The sequence below is a fragment of the Eumetopias jubatus genome, unplaced genomic scaffold (genome assembly GCF_037043125.1).
Source record: "Eumetopias jubatus isolate StellerSeaLion01/CBP00866 unplaced genomic scaffold, mEumJub1_p1.0 scaffold_4, whole genome shotgun sequence".
In the NCBI taxonomy this organism is placed as follows: Eukaryota; Metazoa; Chordata; class Mammalia; order Carnivora; family Otariidae; genus Eumetopias; species Eumetopias jubatus.
In genome coordinates this window covers 183,618,134-183,629,207 of record NW_028274810.1, presented here as the reverse complement: position 1 = coordinate 183,629,207, position 11,074 = coordinate 183,618,134, and positions in this window count along the sequence as shown.

Sequence of the window (11,074 nt, the reverse complement as noted above, 5' to 3'; positions counted from 1 at the left end):
TCAATTTCTTGGGTGTTCAGAATGATTTCATATTTATCTAGCTGTGTTTGAGGAAGGAGGCCAGCTTAGGGTCCCCCTACTCCTTTGTCATCTTAACTCCTTTCCTTCCTTCTACACCCACTAGGAGCTTCTTGAACCATTCCTGCTAATGCTCCAGTGCCCCATAAGCCTCGGGGACAGGGGCATGCTTGGGTCCTTCCTGCCCCTATTCCTATCTCAGTTACACCACCCCAACCTCAAGTAAAGGGCCTCATTCCTTTTAGATTCCTGCCATCCATCTATACCACCTTCTGGTTCCGCTCAGACTGAGACACACGGCTCAGAACTTTCTCTCCACCCCAACCCCATCCATCATCCTGGGTGTTTTAAGTATGCATGAGGCCAACCACCCAAGAAGCTGGCTTCTCAGTACCCTAATATCCTACTTCCATGCCCTTTGCTCTTTCCTCTTCATGCCCATAAAGATGCTTTAACAATTTACACCACTTAGAACTGTTTCACCTTTGAGGCTGTAAATTGACACATACCTCCCTCTGACCGTGTTGACTTCACCTGCAGTGTTATTCCTCCATTATTTTCACTACACCTGCTTTATTACTCATTACAACTTCAAGGCTGCAAGCCCTTTGGCTTAATCCAGACTATGAATCCTTGCCCAACTTTGCCTCCTTCTTTGTCCAGCTATGTCCATATCCTAACACTTCTGCTAGAATACATCCCACTGCCTCCTTCCTGATCCTTTCCTTACCACTTCTCAATAAAACCACTGCTGCCTGCCTGCCTTCACCTGAAGAGATGGGGTCACCACAGTGACACCCCATCACCTCATCTAGACCCAAAACGCTGCCTGGTAGGGCTGTTAAGTTGCCCCTGTTTTCATAGTAACAGGTTCAAATGCTTTCCTCTGGCCACATTACCATTTGCAAAGATTCTTTGTTGAGATACTGTTTTTAAGTGCTATTTTTCTCACTTTAAAAATGTTTAATTTATCTGTTCATCACTGTTTCTTGTTTCTTGAGACTTAGTATGTCTAACGAAACAAGCTAAATTTTTTTGATAAATTAAAACTTCTCTTTTTTATTATGTTATGTTAATCACCATACATTACATCATTAGTTTTTGATGTAGTGTTCCATGATTCATTGTTTGCGTATAACACCCAGTGTTCCATTCAGTACGTGCACGTACTGAATCAAGCTAAATTCTTCTTAAATCAATATCAGTTCTATGTGAGAGATGAAGAACATCTGCTAAGCTCAGGGTCAACAAGTTTTCTTTCTTTCTTTTTTTTTTTTAATGTTATCTTTTTTTATGTTATGTTAATCACCATACATTACATCATTAGTTTTTGATATAGAGTCCCATGATTCATTGTTTGTGTATAACACCTAGTGCTCCATGCAGAATGTGCCCTCTTTAATACCCATCACCAGGCTAACCCATCCCCCCACCCCCTCCCCTCTAGAACCCTCAGCTTGTTTTTCAGAGTCCATAGTCTCTCATGGTTCATCTCCCCCTCCAATTTCCCCCCTTCATTCTTCCCCTCCTGCTATCTTCTTCTTCTTTTTTTTTTTAACATATAATGGGGTCACTGGGTAATAGACATTGGGGAGGGTATGTGCTATGGTGAGTGCTATGAATTGTGTAAGACTGTTGAATCACAGATGTGTACCTCTGAAACAAATAACAAGTTTTCATTTTAATGCATTATTATTTAATGTACTACCATGAAGGCTTGACTATTTAGCACTGTCTCTGGTTGATGACTCAACGGGTGAAAAATAAAGTCTACTACAGAAATTGGGAGAAAAAGCAGGTAAAATGTTTTTGCAAAGTTACATACAAATAAATACAAAGCACTGAGCCACTGAAAGCATTATAATTATTCTGCTGTTCTTGCTTCCTGTTGTCCTCTCTGTGGCATCTGAAGAAATAATTAACCTTGTGAACTCTTACAAACTCACAAAAGATGGAAAGGTTCATAGTACATCAGGGCCACTTGAAGATAAGTAGCTATAGGACTGTTGTAACTAGAGCAACCAAAAAAAAAAAATATATCTGTAGGGAGAAAGAATTATCTTATTTGCCGCAAGGGCACTGAAAATACCCAGTTAACCTATTTTAAGAGAATTCTCTCTCACTGGATTTTCAGCCAAAAATGGCATCTGTGTTGTGCAGCAGCCAATACCACATGAACTTCCACATGCTGGAATTTCCTTTCCACTCTTTCTGTTGAAATGGTTGCAAAACTTACACTCGATGCAGGAGGTAGTCTGTCCTGAATGAAGAGAATACCAAGAGGATATGTAATTCTCATGTGTTAGGCTAAGCAGAGATTAGACTCCTGCCTTTGCATTTCACTCATAAATCACTCCTAGTGGCCTGGACTGTCTGCCCCATGACCTCATTCACCCTGTCTGCATGACTTCCATCAGTCCACTCTTCTGTCTCCATGTACAAGTTCTTCCCCCACCCTGAAATGCCCCTTTACCCATGCACCAGATTCCCAAAGAAACAAGTTCAATATATCATGAACAATTTCCAGGCTCACTCTCTTAGGACCTCCTGAATCAGTTGGAAATTATAGAAATGAACTTCGACTAATCCAAAAGGAATTTAATAAATGATATTGAGTTGTTCAAAGTATCTCTCAGAGGCTGGCTAAACAGTGGCTGAAGTTACATAGCCAAGAAAACAGCCCAAAATCTATGCCACAAACTATCCCTGCAAAGAATTCCCCACTGCCACTGCCTTCCCAGTTGCCATCCCCAACACCAGGCTCTGGACCTCTCCTGGAATTCCCCACTGTCTTCCTTGAGAGTGGGCATTGCCCTGCTACTGCCCTCACCAAGAAGAAATCCCAATGGCCCTTGTTTCTTTGGGACACCAGATCCCAAGCAAAAGCCTGGCCCAACTGCTTGTGATAGAAAGCATGAAGGTCATTGTGATGGTTAATTTGAAGTGTCAACTTGGCTAGGCTACAGTGCCCAGTTGTTCTGTCAAACACCAAATTAGTTATTCCTCTAAAGGTATTTTTTAAATATGATTAACACTTAAATCAGTAGATATTGAGTAAAGCAGATTATCCTCCATAATGTGAGCGGACCTCATCTAATCAGTTTAAGGTTTTAAGAGAAAAGACTGAGGTTCCCCAAGGAAAAAGAAATTCGATCTCCAGACTGCAACATAGAAATTCCATCTAAGTTTCTAGCCTTTGGACTCAAGTCTGTAACATAGGCTGTTACCTGAATCTCTAGCCAGCCTCTAGGTTTTGAGCTTACCAGCCCCCACAATCATACAAGCCAATTCCTTAAAATAACTCTCTCTCTCTCTACCCACCCGGTGTGTGTGTGTGTGTGTGTGTGTGTGTGTGTGTGTGTGTGTGTGTTCTCCCACAAAGATTCTGAGAACATGCTAAGCGGCCAGAGAAAATAGCAAATTATACTACTTTTATTCTCATATAAATTTTACATGCAAAAAAAAACCCTTAACAATCTTTCACTTCACCAGGTTTGCAGCTGTAACTACTAACAAAGTTTCTTGTGTATCAAAAAACAGAATTCTCAACTTTCTTGAAGCATGGATTTAAATGGCCATGAGGCTGCAGGATTCACTCAGCTAGTGGGGAACATGAAACTGACTGATAAGTACACTTCAATGTTGGCCCATTGCTCTTTACAAATCACAGATTGAGCAACTCTTGTGAAGAAAGATTTGGTTTCCTTAAGAAATAGCCTCAAAAAGAAAGTCAACTTTTAGGTTGTTGATGAAAAAGATGAGGTTCTCGTAGTGAGATGATTCATAGTTTAGAGCAAGAAAATGGAGGATTTAGATAAACAAATCAAATAGGATTGACATTGACCATGGCTTACATTTCTCCCCTAAACAAATTCACTACATGCCTTGGCTCCATGATTCATGAAACACTACATCAAAAACTAATGATGTACTATATGGTGACTAACATAACATAATAAAATAAAATAAAAATTTTTTAAAAAGTGGTTCAAGAAGTCTTCAAGCCAAGGGAAAATCTGCTCATCAAAAGAAAGATTAAAGCTTCAGCAAAAGTTGGAAAGTCGTCCACTGGTGATATAAAGAAGCACATGACTGTCAACTGGAATGTATTCCTGAAGGAAGTCAAGGACCAAGTGTTCTGAAATGTGGGATTAACAAGTCTCCAGATGAATTATGATAGGCGCTACATACCTGGCACTCTGCTATGGGCCTTTCTTTGACAATCTCATTTAAGCCTCCCAAGAGAAATGAGACAGTTTTGTTACCATCATCATCATCATCATCATTTCTTTTTTTAAAATTCTTTATTGTAATGTTAATCACCATATATTACATCATTAGTTTTTGATGTAATGTTCCATGATTCATTGTTTGTGCATAACACCCTGTGCCCCATGCAGAATGTGCCCTCTTTAATACCCATCACCAGGCTAACCCATCCCCACCCTCCTCCCCTCTAGAACCCTCAGTTTGTTTTTCAGAGTCCATCGTCTCTCATGGTTCGTCTCCCCCTCTGACTTACTCCCCTTCATTCTTCCCCTACTGCTATATTCTTCTTTTTCTTTTTTCTTAACATACATTGTATTATTTGTTTCAGAAGTACAGATCTCTGATTCAACAGTCTTGCACAATTCACAGCGCTCACCGTAGCACATACCCTACCCAATGTCTATCACCCAGCCACCCATTCCCTCCCACCCCCACCATTTCAGCAACACTCAGTTTGTTTCCTAAGATTAAGAATTCCTCATATCAGTGAAGTCATATGATACATGTCCCTCTCTGATTGACTTATTTCACTCAGCATAACACCTCCAGTTCCATCCACGTCGTTGCAAATGGCCAGATCTCATTCCCTTTGATGGCTGCATAATATTCCATTGTGTATATATACCACATCTTCTTTATCCATTCATCTGTTGATGGACATCTTGCCTCTTTCCACAGTTTGGCTATTATGGACATTGCTGCTATAAACATTGGGGTGCACGTACCCCTTCGAATCCCTACATTTGTATCTTTGTGGTAAATACCCAGTAGTGCAATTGCTGGATCGTATGGTAGCTCTATTTTCAACTGTTTGAGGAACCTCCATACTGTTTTCCAGAGGGGTTGCACAAGCTTGCATTCCCACCAACAGTGTAGGAGGGTTCCCCTTTCTCCACATCCCCACCAACATCTGTCGTTTCCTGACTTGTTAATTTTAGCCATTCTGACTGGTGTGAGGTGGCATCTCATTGAAGTTTTGATTTGGATTTCCCTGATGCCGAGCGATGTTGAGCAATTTTCCATGTGTCTGTTGGCCATTTGGATGTCTTCTTTGGAAAAATGTCTGTTCATATCTTCTGCCCACTTCTTGATTGGATTATTTGTTCTTTGGGTGTTGAGTTTGATAAGTTCTTTATAGATTTTGGCTACTAGCCCTTTATCTGATATGTCATTTGCAAATATTTTCTCCCATTCTGTCGGTTGTCTTTTAGTTTTGTGGACTGTTTCTTTTGCTGTGCAAAAGCTTTTTATCTTGATGAAATCCCAATAGTTCATTTTTGTCCTTGCTTCCCTTGCCTTTGGCGATGTTTCTAGGAAGAAGTTGCTGTGGCTGAGGTCGAAGAGGTTGCTGCCTGTGTTGTCCTTTAGGATTTTGATGGACTCCTGTCTCACGTTTAGGTCTTTCAACCATTTGGAGTCTATTTTTGTGTGTGGTGTAAGGAAATGGTCCAGTTTCATTCTTCTGCATATAGCTGTCCAATTTTCCCAACACCATTTGTTATAGAGACCGTCTTTTTGCCATTGGACATTCTTTCCTGCTTTGTCAAAGATAAGACGACCATAGAGTTGAGGGTCCATTTCTGGGCTCTCGATTCTGTTCCATTGATCTATGTGTCTGTTTTTGTGCCAGTACCATACTGTCTTGATGATGACAGCTTTGTAATAGAGCTGGAAGTCCGGAATTGTGATGCCGCCAGCTTTGCTTTTCTTTTTCAACATTCCTCTGGCTATTCGAGGTCTCTTCTGGTTCCATACAAATTTTAGGATTATTTATTCCATTTCTTTGAAAAAAGTGGATGGTATTTTGATGGGGATTGCATTGAATGTGTAGATTGCTCTGGGTAGCATTGACATCTTCACAATGTTGGTTCTCCCAATCCATGAGCATGGAACGTTTTTCCATTTCTTGGTGTCTTCCTCAATTTCTTTCATGAGTATTTTATAGTTTTCTGAGTACAGATCTTTTGCCTCTTTGGTTAAATTTATTCCTAGGTATCTTATGGTTTTGGGTGCAGTTGTAAATGGGATCAACTCCTTGATTTGTTTTTCTGTCTTGTTGTTGGTGTATAGGAATGCCACTGATTTCTGTGCATTGATTTTATATCCTGCTACTTTCCTGAATTCCTGTAGGAGTTCTAGCAGTTTTGGGGTGGAGTCTTTTGGGTTTTCCACATACAGTATCATATCATCTGCAAAGAGTGAGAGTTTGACTTCCTCTTTGCGATTTGGATGCCTTTGATTTCTTTTTGTTGTCTGATTGCTGTGGCTAGGACTTCTAATACTATGTTGAATAGCAGTGGTGAGAGTGGACATCCCTGCCGCGTTCCTGACCTTAGGGGGAAAGCTCTCAGCTTTTCCCCATTGAGAATGATATTCGCTGTACGTCTTTCATAGATGGTTTTATGATATTGAGGTATGTACCCTCTATCCCTATACTCTGAAGAGTTTTGATCAAGAAAGGATGCTGTACTTTGTCAAATGCTTTTTATGCATATATTGAGAGGATCATATGATTCTTGTTCTTTCTTTTGTTAATGTATTGTATCACGTTGATTGATTTGCGGATGTTGAACTATCCTTGCAGCCCAGGGATAAATCCCACGTGGTCGTGGTGAATAATCCGTTTAATGTACTGTTGGATCCTATTGGCTAGTATTTTGGTGAGAATTTTTGCATCCATGTTCATCAAGGATATTGGTCTGTAATTCTCCTCTTTGATGGGGTCTTTGTCTGGTTTTGGGATCAAGGTAATGGTGGCCTCATAAAATGAGTTTGGAAGTTTTCCTTCCATTTCTATTTTTTGGAACAGTTTCAGGAGAATAGGTATTAATTCTTCTTGAAATGTCTGATAGAATTCCCCTGGGAAGCCATCTGGCCCTGGGCTTTTGTTTCTTGGGAGATTTTTGATGACTGCTTCAATTTCCTTAGTGGTTATAGGTCTGTTCAGGTTTTCTATTTCTTCCTGGTTCAATTTTGGTGGTTGATACATCTCTAGGAATGCACCCATTTCTTCCAGGTTATCTAATTTGCTGGCATAAAGTTGCTCATAATATGTTCTTATAATTGTTTGTATTTCTTTGGTGTTGGTTGTGATCTCTCCTCTTTCATTCATGATTTTGTTGATTTGGGTCATTTCTCTTTTCTTTTTGATAAGTCTGGCCAGGGGTTTATCAATCTTGTTAATTCTTTCAAAGAACCAGCTCCTAGTTTCATTGATATGTTCTACTGTTCTTTTGGTTTCTATTTCATTGATTTCTGCTCTGATCTTTATTATTTCTCTTCTCCTGCTGGGTTTAGGCTTTATTTGCTGTTCTTTCTCCAGCTCCTTTAGGTGTAGGGTTAGGTTGTGTATTTGAGACCTTTCTTGTTTCTTGAGAAAGGCTTGTATTGCTATATACTTTCCTCTCAGGACTGCCTTTGCTGTATCCCAAGGATTTTGAACAGTTGTGTTTTCATTTTCCTTGGTTTCCATGAATTTTTTAAATTCTTCTTTAATTTCCTGTTTGACCCATTCATTCTTTAGTAGGATGCTCTTTAGCCTCCATGTATATGAGTTCTTTCCGACTTTCCTCTTGTGATTGAGTTCTCATTTCAAAGCATTGTGGTCTGAAAATATACAGGGAATATTCCCAATCTCTTGGTACCGGTTGAGACCTGATTTGTGACCTAGGATGTGATCAATTCTGGAGAATGTTCCGTGGGCACTAGAGAAGAATGTGTATTCCGTTGCTTTGGGATGGAATGTTCTGAATATATCTGTGAAGTCCATTTGGTCCAGTGTGTCATTTAAGGTCTTTATTTCCTTGTTGATGTTTTGCTTAGATGATCTCTCCATTTCAGTCAGGGGGGTGTTAAAGTCCCCCACTATTATTGTATTGTTGTCAATGTGTGTCTTCGCTTTTGTTATTAATTGCCTTATAAAAGTGCCTGCTCCCATGTTAGGGGCATAGATATTTACAATTGTTAGATCTTCTTGTTGGATAGACCCTTTAAGTAGGATATAGTGTCCTTCCTCATCTCTTATTACAGTCTTTGGTTTAAAATCTAATTTGTTTGATATAAGGATTGCCACCCCAGCTTTCTTTTGGTGTCCATTAGCGTGGTAAATGGTTTTTCACCCCCTCACTTTCAATCTGGAGGGCTGGTTTCATGTTTGCAAATTCCTTTAGTTTTTGTTTGTCCTGGAAGCTTTTTATCTCTCCTTCTATTTTCAATGACAGCCTAGCTGGATATAGTATTCTTGGCTGCGTATTTTTCTCGTTTAGTGCTCTGAAGATATCTTGCCAGTCCTTTCTGGCCTGCCAGGTCTCTGTGGATAGGTCTGTTGCCAATCTAATATTTCTACCATTGTAGGTTACATATCTCTTCTCCCAAGCTGCTTTCAGGATTTTCTCTTTGTCTCTGAGACTCGTAAGTTTTACTATTAGATGTCGGGTTGTTGACCTATTATTATTGATTTTGAGAGTGGTTCTCTGTGCCTCCTGGATTTTGATGCCTGTTTCCTTCCTCACATTCTCACAGAGAACAGAAGTTCTCTGCTATTATTTTCTTCAATATACTTTCTGCCCCTCTCTCTCTTTCTTCTTCTTCTGGGATCCCAATTATTCTAATGTTGTTTCGTCTTATCGTATCACTTATCTCTCAAATTCTGCCCTCGTGATCCTGTAGTTGTTTATCTCTCTTTTTCTTAGCCTCTTTATTTTCCATCATTTGGTCTTCTATATCACTGATTCTCTCTTCTGCCTCATTTATCCTAGCAGTTAGTGCCCCCATTTTTGATTGCACCTCATCAATAGCCTTTTTGATTTCGACTTGGTTAGATTTTAGTTCTTTTATTTCTCCACAAAGGGTTTCTCTAATAACTTCCATGCTTTTTTCAAGCCCAGCTAGTATCTTTAAAGTCATGATTCTAAACTCTAGGTCCGACATCATATTAATGTCCGTATTGAGTAGGTCCCTGGCTGACGGTACTACCTCTTGTTCTTTTTGCTGAGGTGAGTTTTTTTCGTCTTGTTATTTTGTCCAGAGGAGAATAGATGAATGAGAGAACAAAATGCTAACAGGTTAACAACGTCCCCAGCTAATATACTGTATACAAATCAGAAAAGACCTGAAACCAGGGGAAATGAAAGGGAAGGAAAGAAAAAAGAAAGAGAAAAAAAAAGATAAAAACCAAAACAGAATAATACAAAAAAAACCCGGAATATGATCAAATATGATCAGGCTAGTGCATAGATCAGTGCCATACTCTAGATTTGGGGCATATTTTGGTCTGTTAGAAGAAAGTGTCTCCTAAAATTTTAAAGGAAGAAAGACATATATGTACAAAATAAGGGTTGATACAATGGAGGGATGGAAGATGACTGTAAAGATGAAAATTATAAAAGATTTTATAAAAGGAATTGATAAGATAAGTTGTTTGAAAAAAGAAAGAAGATTTAAAAAAAAAGAAAAAAGGGAGAGAATGTGATCAGGCAGGAGACTAGAACAAAGCCATACACTAGTGATTTTGGGTATATTTTGATCTGTTGGAAGAAACTGTATCTCAAAATTTTAAAGAGAGAACAACTTATACATATATGCCAAAAATAAGGGTAACTACTATGAAGGGATAAAATATGACTCTAAAAATGAAAAATAAAAAATGTTTTTTTAAAAAGGGATTAATAAGATGTGGGTTGAAAAGGGGAAAAAGAAAAATTCAAAAAAAAACAGTTAAAAAAATTAACTTTGATGAACTAATGAATCATGGTAAAAAAAAAAAAAAAAAAGCCATGAATTCTATGTGTAGTATTCCCCTAGCACTGGAGTTCTCCCGTTCTCCTTGATCGGTAAACTTGGTGTTGGCTTGCTGGCTGTTCGTGCTGATCTTCTGGGGGAGGGGCTTTTTGCCGTGGTTTCCAAATGTCTTTGCTGGAGGCGGAATTGCCCCGCCCTTGTGAGTCCGGGCTAAGCAAGCTGCTCGGGTTTGCTCTCAGGAGCTTTTGTTCCCTGCAAGCTCTCGGTACAGCTTTGGAGGACCAGCGCGAAAATGGTGGCCTCCCAATCTCCACCCAGAGGAGCTGAGAACTCGGGGCCCTGCTCCTCAGTGCGCCCCCAGAGAAAAGCAGTCACTCCCATCTCCCTGGTCTCCGGCCGCACTCCGTGCTCACCCGGCCTGTGACCGAGCGTTTCTATCTCTGGCACCCGACCCCGTGTGGAGTCTCCCAACCCAGCAGATCCCTGCGGTGCGTTCCCACGCCGCTCCTCCCAGGGGAGAAAGGGGAGTCTCCCCGGCTCTGCCTTTTGTTGGGTCCCTGCTGGAGGAGCAGTGGCCCAACTGGGCCGCGGATCACAGTTTATGGCAAACCCAAGCTGAGAGCCCGCGCCTCGGCTCCATCTCTGCAGCTGGCTTCCCCGCTCCGATACCTGGGAGCTCTACTGCACTCAGGCACCCCCGGTCTTTCTGTGACCCCAAGGGTCCTGAGACCACACTGTCCCGGGAGGGTTCCACCCCCTGCTTAGCCACTGCAGCGACGTCCCTCAGCGGAGCCAACTTCTAAAAGGTCCGATTTTGTGCTCCGTGGCTCTAACACTTGCCAGAAGCGGCCGACGGAGGCCCCCTCCCCCGCTGTCTATTCTCCCTAATATCACCTCGGATTCACTTCTCTGCATGTCCTACCTTCCAGTAAGTGGTCGCTTCTCTGTTCAGAGAGTTGTTGCTACTCTCCTCTTCGATCTCCTGTTCAGTTCATAGGTGTTCAGAATGGTTTGATCCCTAATCAGCTGAATTCCTGAGACCAGACGA